The 11,455-nt window shown below is 38.3% G+C and overlaps 1 pseudogene; it reads right to left on the reverse strand.

Annotated features, from left to right (window-relative positions):
- Positions 1-369: 369 nt before the first annotated feature.
- On the reverse strand, positions 370-10,568 carry LOC133129228 (4-galactosyl-N-acetylglucosaminide 3-alpha-L-fucosyltransferase 9-like; annotated as a pseudogene).
- Between the last annotated feature and the right edge of the window lie 887 nt (positions 10,569-11,455).

Here is an 11,455-nt window from a genome sequence, read left to right on the forward strand (position 1 = left end):
CAAGGCAATCTTATGATTGATTTAAACTATCCAATGGCCCCTCTGTGATCCAGACACTTGTATAGGCAAGCTGATCTGTAATAATTCACCACATTCTTTATTCCATCCATGAGTACATAGTTTTCTCCCTCCTATACTTTTACATACCCATCATGTCAACATAAAATATCATCTAAATATGCTAATTAAATTGTGATAAATTCTGAATCTGGTAGTTCATTTGTGTGCAGCATGTTACAGGAGAAATAAATATTTTTACATTCTGAAATTAGGAAAAAAAACATGAGGAATGGACGTCCTTCACTCCACAAGCACTGGCTGTGTGGTAAAAAGGCAGCTTTCACCAAATTCCACATATTGTGCTTTTTATCATCCCCAGAACCATGTGTTAAGGTCATTGATAACTTTGTATTCATTGAAGTGTGTCCTAATATAATTACAGGCAAGACATGTGCCTATGACAAATGCAGAAGTCTTCTTTACTTCAAACTGTTTACGAAAGTTGAAGTATCGTTGGTACATGTCTTCGTTCTTGTCTAAGAACCGGATGTGCTCAGCCAGCTTTTGGGGGAAGGGAAAATCATCTACATGTATGAAGGAATCACCTGGGACAAAGTTCTCATAGTTCTGTCTTGATGGCCCAAGAACAATTGGCACTGTGCCAACGGACATTGGGTTGTACAGTTTTTCAGTGATGTAGTCTTTGTGGATTGAGTTCTCGAATGACAGATAGAATTTACAACTGGCAATTGTGGCATCAAAGTCTTCACCTCTGACTGGTCTCCCAAAGGCCCGTCCATAGACATTTATATCAATGTGTCTCTTCAACTCATAATAGTATGCCACTCTTCTGTAACTTGGGTTCCAGTTGCTCACAATCCAGCACACCAACTTGTTTTTGCTTGGTATTTTGAAGTTATTCTCCTCAGTTTTAACAATTGTCGCATAACGCACTGCAATATCAGCATCCTTCCTGTAATTCATAGTCAAATTGAACAGGCTTTTGAGAGCAGGATTCCTTCCTGTATTTGTGGGTGATTCTAGGTTCATCCACACCCATTTTTGGAATGATGGGCGCTGTGAATGTGGCATGTTGGATAAATCTCAGTGAATGTCTCTGTGATGGAAGATAACCCCATCTGACTTGCTGTACATGTTTCGGTCTGCTGTTAGGTAACAGCCATCAATGTTAAGCAGAGCACTACAGGAGCTGAGATCATAGGCACTGCCAAATGGCCACATCCAGATTAGTACAATAGTCTGGTGTTCTTCCTTTTTGGAAACAGCAATCTCCGCTTCATCCTGTTTGGAAACAATATTCTGGTCCTCATCCTTTTTGGAAATAGGAATCTCCGCTTCATCCTGTTTGGAAACAATATTCTGGTCTACTTCCTTTTTAGAAACAGGAATCTCGGCTTGATCCTCTTGTTCCTCTTTGGAACCATTATTCCGGTATTTCAACATTGGTGCAGGTGCTGGACTTGCCCGCTCGCTTGTGGGCATCTTGAAATAAGTATAAAATAAAATCCCAAAACAACCCAGTAAAAGAACTGCAATTACAAAAGGGCGTACTATTCCTTGGAAAGATGCAGATGACATGTTGTACCCTGTGAAGAAAAATAACAAAAAACAAAAAATGTATATATATCTCACAACATACACTCACCGAGCACTTTATTAGAAAACATTTTACTTTATTATACCTACTTATTCATGCAATTATCAAATCAGCCAATTGTGTGGCAGCAGTGAAATGCATACAATCATGTAGATACGGGTCAGGAGCTTCAGTTAAAGTACAGCAATATTTTTGTTAAAACATTGTTACAAGACCATTGTATATCCCTTCCTTTCACTGAAACAGGCTCACTGACATGTTGACTCACCCTCTGCCTGTGTTTATAGTCCTTAAATTCGGGTTTCAAAATATACAGTTGATGGCCCGATACTCTGTACCAAAACATTGTATAGCTGTACAATAATTCAAGCTCATTGGTTGAAAATTGGTTCTAATTGCCACAGCCAATGGCATTTCAACTTCAGCGTGTTTACAGAGAAGGGGGAGGGTGTTGTGGTTGAAGCTGCTATTCCTCTCTTGGCTGTTAGAAGTCCAAAATGACCTATTGTACCTTCAATGGGAAATTGTTTTATTTTGACTGTGGACTGATTGTTGGCAGACAGGGTGGTTTGAATATCTCACAAACTGCTGATCTCCTGGGATTTTCACGCACACTAGAGTTTGCAAAGAATGATGCAAAAAGAATCCAGTGAGCAGCAGTTCTGCAGACAGAAATGCCTTCTGTGGTATGCAGAACAGCATCTCTGAACACAGAACGCATTATAACTCTAAGTGGATAGGCTACAGCAGTAGAAGACTAAAAAATAAGTCTAATACATATCTAATAAAGTGCTTGTTGAGTGTATATCTACAGCATATTACACAATGTATTCATATATTGTGTAATGGATATCAAGCAATATGATTCAAGTCATCTCTTATTCTTGGAACAACTATAATTTTTGTTAAGGTTAACAAACTCTCAGGGCGCAGACATCACTTATTTGAATATGTAAAAGTAACATGAACTTTTTTCTAACCAGGAGAACAAGATTATAAGTGTGAAGAAATTGCACTGTTAACATTCAATTACTTGGTTTTGAGTTTCAGTGTCATTTTACATCAGGTGGTGTTCAAAAACATCTATTTACTTGAAGGAATAAAATCCCAGATGTGTTGCACTCAACTATTATGAAGAGTCTGACTCTCCAACAGCTCCAAGTGACATCAGAACATTTATTTTTAATTATTTGGGATAAATGAGTCATGAAAAAGGTAAAAAGCTGCAAATTTCAACAGAGAAGTGCACCACTGATTCTTAAGTTTTCCTTTTTTGCTTAGAATGTAATGTTAACACTCCAAAGTCCATGACAGTTTAACAATCTGTCTTCATATCTTGGTAGCTTTACGTTGTGAGAAGACTGCATCCTAGCTTCTGCTAGTGTCACCCTTAGTAAAAGTGTTCCTCATGTTCTGATGTTCACATGTATTGCAGAATCCTTTTATTGTGCCAAATTGTCTTCTATTGACTGCTGCTATCATAGAAGAATCTGAAGCCTATATGCGTTACCAATGGTCTTAGTTAAAAAAAAAAAAAAGGATGGTAGAGATGATAGTGACTGTCGAAGGCTAAACCGTTTTATCAGACTTATCCCTTTTATCCCTTATCCTGGATTGAGGAGACTTTTGTGCTTCTCTCGCTCGGTCAAAATGGTTCACTGTGTTGGATTAGAAGAGCGGTGAATCTGAAATCAAGCATTCAGACTGTTTTAAAACCGCCTTCACAACATGAAAATGCCACAGGGCTTAACCAATTAACCTGTTACATTCCAATGGAGTGAGTCATGACTGCAATCAAGTTGTTGCCTTTCTTGATGACTTGATAATCTTCTTTGAGACTCTTGAGCACACTTTGGAAACTGGTAGTTCATGAAAATGCCACTGGGCTTAATCAATTAACCTGCTACATTCCAGAGAATAATGGAGTGAGTCATGTCTTATTGAATGAAGTTGTTGCCTTTCTTGATGACTTGAAAATCTTCTCTGAAACTCTTGAACAACATGGAGAGATTAATGAATGTTTTAATGCATTTCTGAATATGGAAACTATCAACATCTAAATGCACGTTCTTTCAAAATCTTTATCTTATCTAGGATAGATATCTGAATCTGAATGGTAAAATGAGGGTAATCCCTTAAACCATTCATGGACTGAGCAAAAGCAAAAATAATTCATCTGTTCACAAATTAGAATGTCTGAATCTATCTGAATCTCGTATCGTATTTGTTGAAAGGAGAGTTCTAACAAAGCTAAAACCAGAGCCAGACAGCTTTTAGGAGATAGGTGGACTGAAGACTGTCAACAGACTTTAAATTGCGTGAAATCAAAGTTTTATACATTACAGTACTGGCATATGCTCTTATCCAGAGCAACATAGAGTTGATTAGACTAAGCAGGAGACAATCCTCCCCTGGAAAAATGCAGGGTTAAGGGCCTTGCTCAAGGGCCCAACAGCTGTGCGGATTTTATTGTGGCTACACCGGGATGAGAACCACTGACTTTGCGTGTCCCAGTCATTTACCTTAACCACTACGCTACAGGCCGTTTTACCCTCTGTGCAGACCGTCTGTTATTCCTTTCACCTGTCTCCCACTTCCTGATTGTTTCCCATTCCCTCTCATTACTTGTGTATAAAAACCCATTTGGTGGATAGTTCCTTGCCAGAATGTCATGTGTGTTTGCCATACTCCCAGCGTTTATTTCTGTCTGATCTCCTGTGCGACCGGGATTGTTTTCAACCTCTGCCTTTTGGATTTCCCATTTGTTCTGACTTGACCTGTAGTATTTGGACTCCCTTTGGCTAATTGGATTTTCCGTTGGATATCGTTTCTGTTTGGACTGCCTCTGTGTTTTCGACCATTCGCCTGTGACCACTACCACTCTCTGGATTATCTCTGTTTGTGTTTTCCTGGATATCCGACCATTGCCTGAACTCTCAGACTTTGACATTATATCCTGCCCTTGGGTTCAGTGTTTTGGTGCTGGACTCTTATGCCATTCATGGACTGCGCCAAAGCAAAAATAATTATCCTGTTCACAAATTAGAATTTCAAGCAATTAAGTGGGCTGTTAGTGAAAAGGTCCATGACTATTATCAATTCATTCATTGTATTCCATGACGCCACTCAAAATGAACCACGGCCATATTGTGCGGATGTACAGTGCACCCGCGGGCTAAAATACTAACCTCTGTTAAGGCATGCAGACAAAATATCACAAATGACAACCAGAACCAACCAATACCAACAAAATATGAAGGCATAGCAGACTAGTCAGGGTTTGCAAGATAATTCTTAAATAGTTAGCAATAACTAATTGGCCGTAGTCTCGGTGTAGCAATTCTCCCACAGCGAACCCACAGCTAGGCTACAGTGTGAGTGGACCAGGCAGTTTAACTTTGCTTCACTTCAAGCCATGTACTTCCACAAACTGGAAGGAACTTACTGTGTTGACACGGACCAGTTCCATTAGGGAAGACCGTAACAGACACTTTAGACTTCAGAGACAATATGAAGGAAAAATTGTCTTATCAATGGATTAAATCCATACAACATGGACATAACCAAACTTGACAATTGCCACTCCAGTTTGCCTGGAAATATAGGGAAGAGATCATAAATGTATCTGATTAATCTTACAACATATTTATTGCAGCCACAGAGCTGTCAGACAGACAAGTCAAGATTAATAGCAGAGTGGCCAGTATGCTCTTTTAAGATAAGGATTTCTCTCTAGCTAACCTTAACCGGCCAACTAACATTAACTAACTAGCCGGTTAATGTTACCCTGCTTTACTAACATGATACTCAAGTTAATATTAGTCGTCAACACTGGCATTGACCTCATAGTCTATTCTTTTTCATATTGCTAGATTCTACCTTGAATTAAGTGATCAGAACACACTCTACTGCTTTGTGAAGGCAGGAAATCTCTCTGGTTTATTAAATTCCTCTCCCTCATTCTCTTTTACATTGTGACCATTTTCAAAGAAAAAGGTGAACAGAAAAATCGATTATTTTACATGTTTCTAATTCTATTCCACATAGTGGTGGGCAGTTTTGTGTTAGTGAGCGGTTAGTCGATTGGTACAATATGGCCTCCAGCTATTCAAGTGACATCATCGTAATACTATGAATACCTGGGCAGAATCAACTTTGTAGCCTATTGTGGGATGCGATTATATGCAACGACGGCACACGCATATTGTGTGTGCTGCCAGAGTGGGCGGCTGTGGTCAGGATTTTAAAGAGGTCCTTTGCTGCAAACAAGTGCTCTCCACTGCTCGTAACTTAAGAGTGAACTACAGTAAATGGACACTTTCGTGACACTATTTTAAGAGTGATCATAAGAGGCATTTAAAGAGGGTCTTAGCATCAAGTGGCTTTAAGAAAACCCACCGCATGTAGTTTTATTGGGAGTCAAGCCTACCACAGCATGCAGACTTGTTTAAACACATGACGTAATAAGCTATTAATAATGAGCAGGTTATGCAAGTAATCATTACATAATTAATTGCAACAATAATTTATACAGATCGTTTTACACAATTGTGATTACGTTGTTTGTTTTTCAGTAAAACTGTAATGCTTCCTAATACTATTGTTATTTACGTTTCCAATGCACAATATTTTAAAATAAGATGCAACGATGCTTATTGGTTACAATTAAGTGTAGAACGAGAACCTGTGGTACATCATGGATATTGGCACAGCTAGCAGGGTGGTTAGGCATGATGCGAAGCGGAGTGCCATTACACCCCCTAGCTGTGCCAATATCCTCGATATACCAAGGGTTCAAGTTTTTAAACAACGGTTCCCATATTATCTTTCAAATTTTCACAAAATAAAGACAAGACAAACTTTAAATGAATGTATTTTTAATGGAACTATGTTTTATGGTAAATATATTCTTCCGCTGAACAGTAGTTTATTGGTTGCCAAGCAGCGGTATTGCTAAGGTTATTATCCCCACTACTTAAGCAACGGTACTAATGTTAGCTACTTGCAATAATGTATCCCCACTGCGCTAACGTTAGCTAGCTAGCTTCCTTACGTTATACCTGACGACACAAGTAATTTATCTTTGTTGTAGATGTTGTAGATGATCTGGGCACTGTCAGATAACGTGCAGTTATTGAAATAACTCATAGCATCTTTATGACCGAGTCATCATTTGCTTCGCCGGGGTTTGGAGGTTGTTAGTTATTTTCTTCATTCCTATTCCTTTCCAAACCCACAAGAAGGTCAAAGAATACTTTAAAATCGCTCATAGTGTTTTACTTTGGTTACGTTAGAGTACTTGCGGTGAAATGATTACAATGTTAATTTCGGTACAAAGTAGATAAGTCATCTACAAACGTGAAGTAATATTACAAGATGTGTGAACATTCCATTTCGCTGTGTGTATATCATGGATATTGGCACGGCTGGAACACAGACTGACCAATAGATACAATGGATCGGACCTATCCGTTGTATAATTGAGCATAAAGTGACATGATAAATGGTGATTCCTGTAACAGTATGGTGGGGAAGCTAATGAGAGCACTGACATCTACAGTTCTTCAGATGAATAGCAGGCCATAGCTACACACATTAGCACTTTCTCTGAGTCTCGTGGGGGTGGGTGAAGACAATTAAGCAAACAGATCTGAAACCTCACTCTATCCCTCACAAGGTCCCAACACAATAAACCCTGGTCACTTTTTTTGTTAATATTTGTTAACTTTAATGTTAAGTTAATGTTTGTACCGGTGAGCTAATGTTAACAACATCCATGTCTCTATATCACTAGTTCCATATACATTGCAGTACGGACCTGGGGCCTCATTTATTTTTTACATTGGATGCAGTAGCTGTACATTAGTGACAAATGTGTAACAAAGTTAACACTGTTCCTCCCCCTTCAAAAGAAACCACTGACTGCTGTTATTTTCCTCACTTCTCTTTTGTGCATGTCAAGAGTCTGTTGTGTGAGCTTGTTCCAATCGTAGATTAAGGATATAACTACTTAACTAGTATCCTGTCATCGTGTGATCAAGATTAAGGTGCGTTCAAGATCGCTAATGTTAGCGAAATTAGCTAGGTACTGGGATTATGCTGAATGTGTGGGCGATTTCCATTGACTTGATTTGTTTGTTCAAATTGTAATGTCAGATTTTTCTGGTCAGATTAACTGTAATCTGAAGTGGTATGAACTCACTTTAATGTGTGAGGACATCTGAAAATCCATAATGGTACAATAGAATTCCTAACGATCAAGAGTGGAATTGCAGCAACAAACACCCTCAAACCACAACATGCACGTTTTGTTAACAGTGAGAAACGCGACAAAGCTTACCATCTTTTCGTAGTGTTCTAGGAAGAAAATGTTCGCCGAACAGGTGAACAACACTATTTTTACGTTTTGTCTTTTTGAAGTTTTCACTTTAGCTAACCAACTATATTATGAGCAAGAAACTTATTTGGCTATGGAACTAGCTGGATATATAACGAAGATATGATAGTGTGCCACAACCAATGGAACTCACAGTTTGAGACAAATAAAGGTTGAGCTAAACACGCATGATTGAACATGGAAAGAGATAAAATGAACGGGTAGCTGCCCAAACTGCACTCCAGACAAGTGATCACTGAAACTGTACACAATTGCTTATCTCGTTAGGAAACAAGACCAGTTCACTATCAGTAACAACAAGCAAATGAGTTATTACTACTTAGCTTCCCGATTTTACAAATATCCACCTGAAGCACAACACTTGTGCAATCGCTACTATGTTCGTATTGCCTATATTTTATCGTAAGTGGATATTTGTAAATTTGTCAAGCAAACTACAGCTAATTTGCTTGTTGCTACCGATAACAAACTGTTATTGTTTTATAACTAGTTGTGTAGTCTTTGCTGGGATAATAAGCAATAGTATACAGTTTCAGTGATCGCTTGTCTGGAGTGCAATTTCGGCAGCTACACGAACAATCAGAATAAGCCCCCACCAATTGCCTGTGGCAGTTAGAACCAATTTTCAACCAATGAGCTTGAATGTTTTGATACAGAGTGACGGCCTGACAAATGTACACTTTTATACCCAAATTTATGGACTATAAACACAGGCAGAGGATGAGTCAACATGTCAGTGAGCCTTTTTCAATGATAGGAAGGGATTTACAATGGTCTTGTAACAATGATTTAACACAAAAATCTTACCTACCTATTGTTCTTTTAATGTCTAGCCATTCTTCGCCTACGTTTAACTACTCAACACCTCTGTTTCTGGTCCTTCATGTTTGTTAATCCAACAGTTGGTCTCCTATAAAAATGCTTATCCTGGTGAACCCTGTTGGCTTATTGCTGTTGTTGGTACATGCATGTATAGCATTAGCTACAGTATCTGCTGTAGCTTGCTAGCTAGCAATGTGAACTGGTGGTATTTCACCAAGCAGGATTACTGCTCTGAATACACCCGTAACGCCCCAAACATCGTACTTGTAAGTAAAGTGTTGTAATGATAAAGTCAATGAATACATTTTTAGCTCCTAAAATGATGACGTAGCTGAACTGAAATAAGCCTGTTTATTGTAACCTTAGTGGTTGGTAGCCTAGCCGGCTACTTTTGGCTGATTGTGGGTGATGGATAGAGGTCACCCGAGAGCTAGGTATGGGGCAGTTTTGTTTCGAAGTTACTTATTTTGAAACATACCGATAATCTATGCAAGCCCAGTGTATTGAATGAGGTGTATTGCCTCCATTACCTCTGTGTGTCAGTGCTCTTATTGTGCTCCTTACCCTCTCCTCTATCAATAATAATAATAACAATAAGATCTGCACAGCCTTTGGGCCCTTGAGCAAGGCCCTTAACCCTGAATTGCTGCAGGGGAGGATTGTCTCCTGCTTTGTCTAATCAACTGTACGTTTCTCTGGATAAGAGCGTCTGCCAAATGCCAATAATGTAATGTAATGCTTTCTTAACACAGAGATGTACAGAAATGCAACTGAAAATATTAAAAGAAAAATACAGTACACTTATTGTAGATGAGTTACTAATACAAAGTTCTTTTTAAGACATTAAATAGTGGGAAATCTTCTAATCCTGAGTTTCAAAAGTTTTATGAAGTTTAAGAATGATAAGTATGTGTAAACTGTGTTTCTGATACATTGAGGCATTGTGCTGACCTGCTGTGCAGTTTCTGCTTGGGAGGGGAAGATGTCTGTGACTTTTCCCCTCTCAGAACGGGAAGCTGAGTTTCAAGCTTCAAACTACAATTGGGAGAGAGGTATTGCTGACTGAAAAATATTGAAAGATATTGAAATGGGGAATAACGTGTATTTTCCACAACAACTTCCACAATATATGGCGCTTCATATGTCAGTTATCGCGAGTGTTCACATTGAAAAACAATTATTTCCTACTGTAACATCTGTAACAAATGTATTGGTAATAAATATGGCATTTGGAAACGGTTGGTTTAATAAACTCATCCATGCATGTTTATGTAGGCTACTGAAATAAGTAGCTGCAGCTTCTCAGTAGTTAGTTAACCACTGCAGTAGTTTATGCCAATTCATATAACCATATTATAAAGTGTTACCTGCTTATTGGTATTAACGTACTGCCAGATAAATACCAATGTTTTAATGCAAAATAAACACTATTTTAACCAATATAATTTATGCAAGACCATTAATAGTCATGACATATGCCTTATAAGTAATGCATAATAAATACATGGTTTTAAATTATTCCGATTTTTAGATGGCAAACAGCCATTATTTCTGCATGCACATCGTTTCTGAAATATTTATCTTCTTTGAATAGTTAAATATTCCACCCATCAATTGTACTTGATGGGGGAGCATTATACAAATTTGGAATCCATTTTAAGTATTTGGTTTACAGTTTTTGATTGTTTAAAAAGGTACCTGTATTTGTTGTGGCTCTGTGGACTGCTGATCTTCAGTGGTTTTGGAAAGAAGAAGTGGCACATCCAATGTTACAGCCTTTGACTTGTGACTCACGTGGAGCGGCGAGGTTCATCATGGGATACATAACTGACTGTATAACCTTGTTAAGCTGCTTTCACATAATCAGCGTCAAACTATGATCAAGTAAGGTGTTCACTAAATATGAGGAGAATCGAGTGCCGCCAGTTAGTAAGTAAGTAAGTAAATTTTATTTATATCAGCACCTTTCAAGCATAAGAGCACAAGGTGCTTCACAAGCAGCACACAAAAAGAACAAGAATAAGACAAGACAGCAACAATAAAATATAAAAAGAGATAAAAATACACAAAACATCAAACATTAAATATTAAAAGCCATTTTATAAAAGTGAGTCTTCAGCTGGGACTTAAAAGTGGGCACGGAGGAAGCTGTTCTGATATCCAAAGGAAGGCTGTTCCAAAGTCTGGGCGCTACGACCGAGAAAGCACGATCACCCTTCGTTTTCAGCCTGGACTTTGGAACAGCCAATAATGCCAAGGAAGATGATCTGAGTGTGCGAGAGGTTTGATATGATGTTAAAAGGTCAATGATATATTCCGGAGCAATGCCAGCCAGTGCTTTAAAAGTAATAAGTCAAATTTTTAAATTGACTCTAAATTCAAAAGGAAGCCAGTGTAACGTTGCTATACACCTGGAGACGGGACATGGATTTATGACTTAGACATGTATCTATGGAGTTACAATAGTTTTTTCTGTATCCTGTAATGATAACATGCATCAGATTTTTGAGATATTTCTTAAATGGTAAAAACAAGTCTGGATTACTTTTGTAATGTGGAGATTGAGATTAAGTTCTGAGTCCAAAATTACTCCCAGATTTCGAGCAGTACTTTTCACA

The sequence above is a fragment of the Conger conger genome, chromosome 5 (assembly GCF_963514075.1).
Source record: "Conger conger chromosome 5, fConCon1.1, whole genome shotgun sequence".
Taxonomy (NCBI): Eukaryota; Metazoa; Chordata; class Actinopteri; order Anguilliformes; family Congridae; genus Conger; species Conger conger.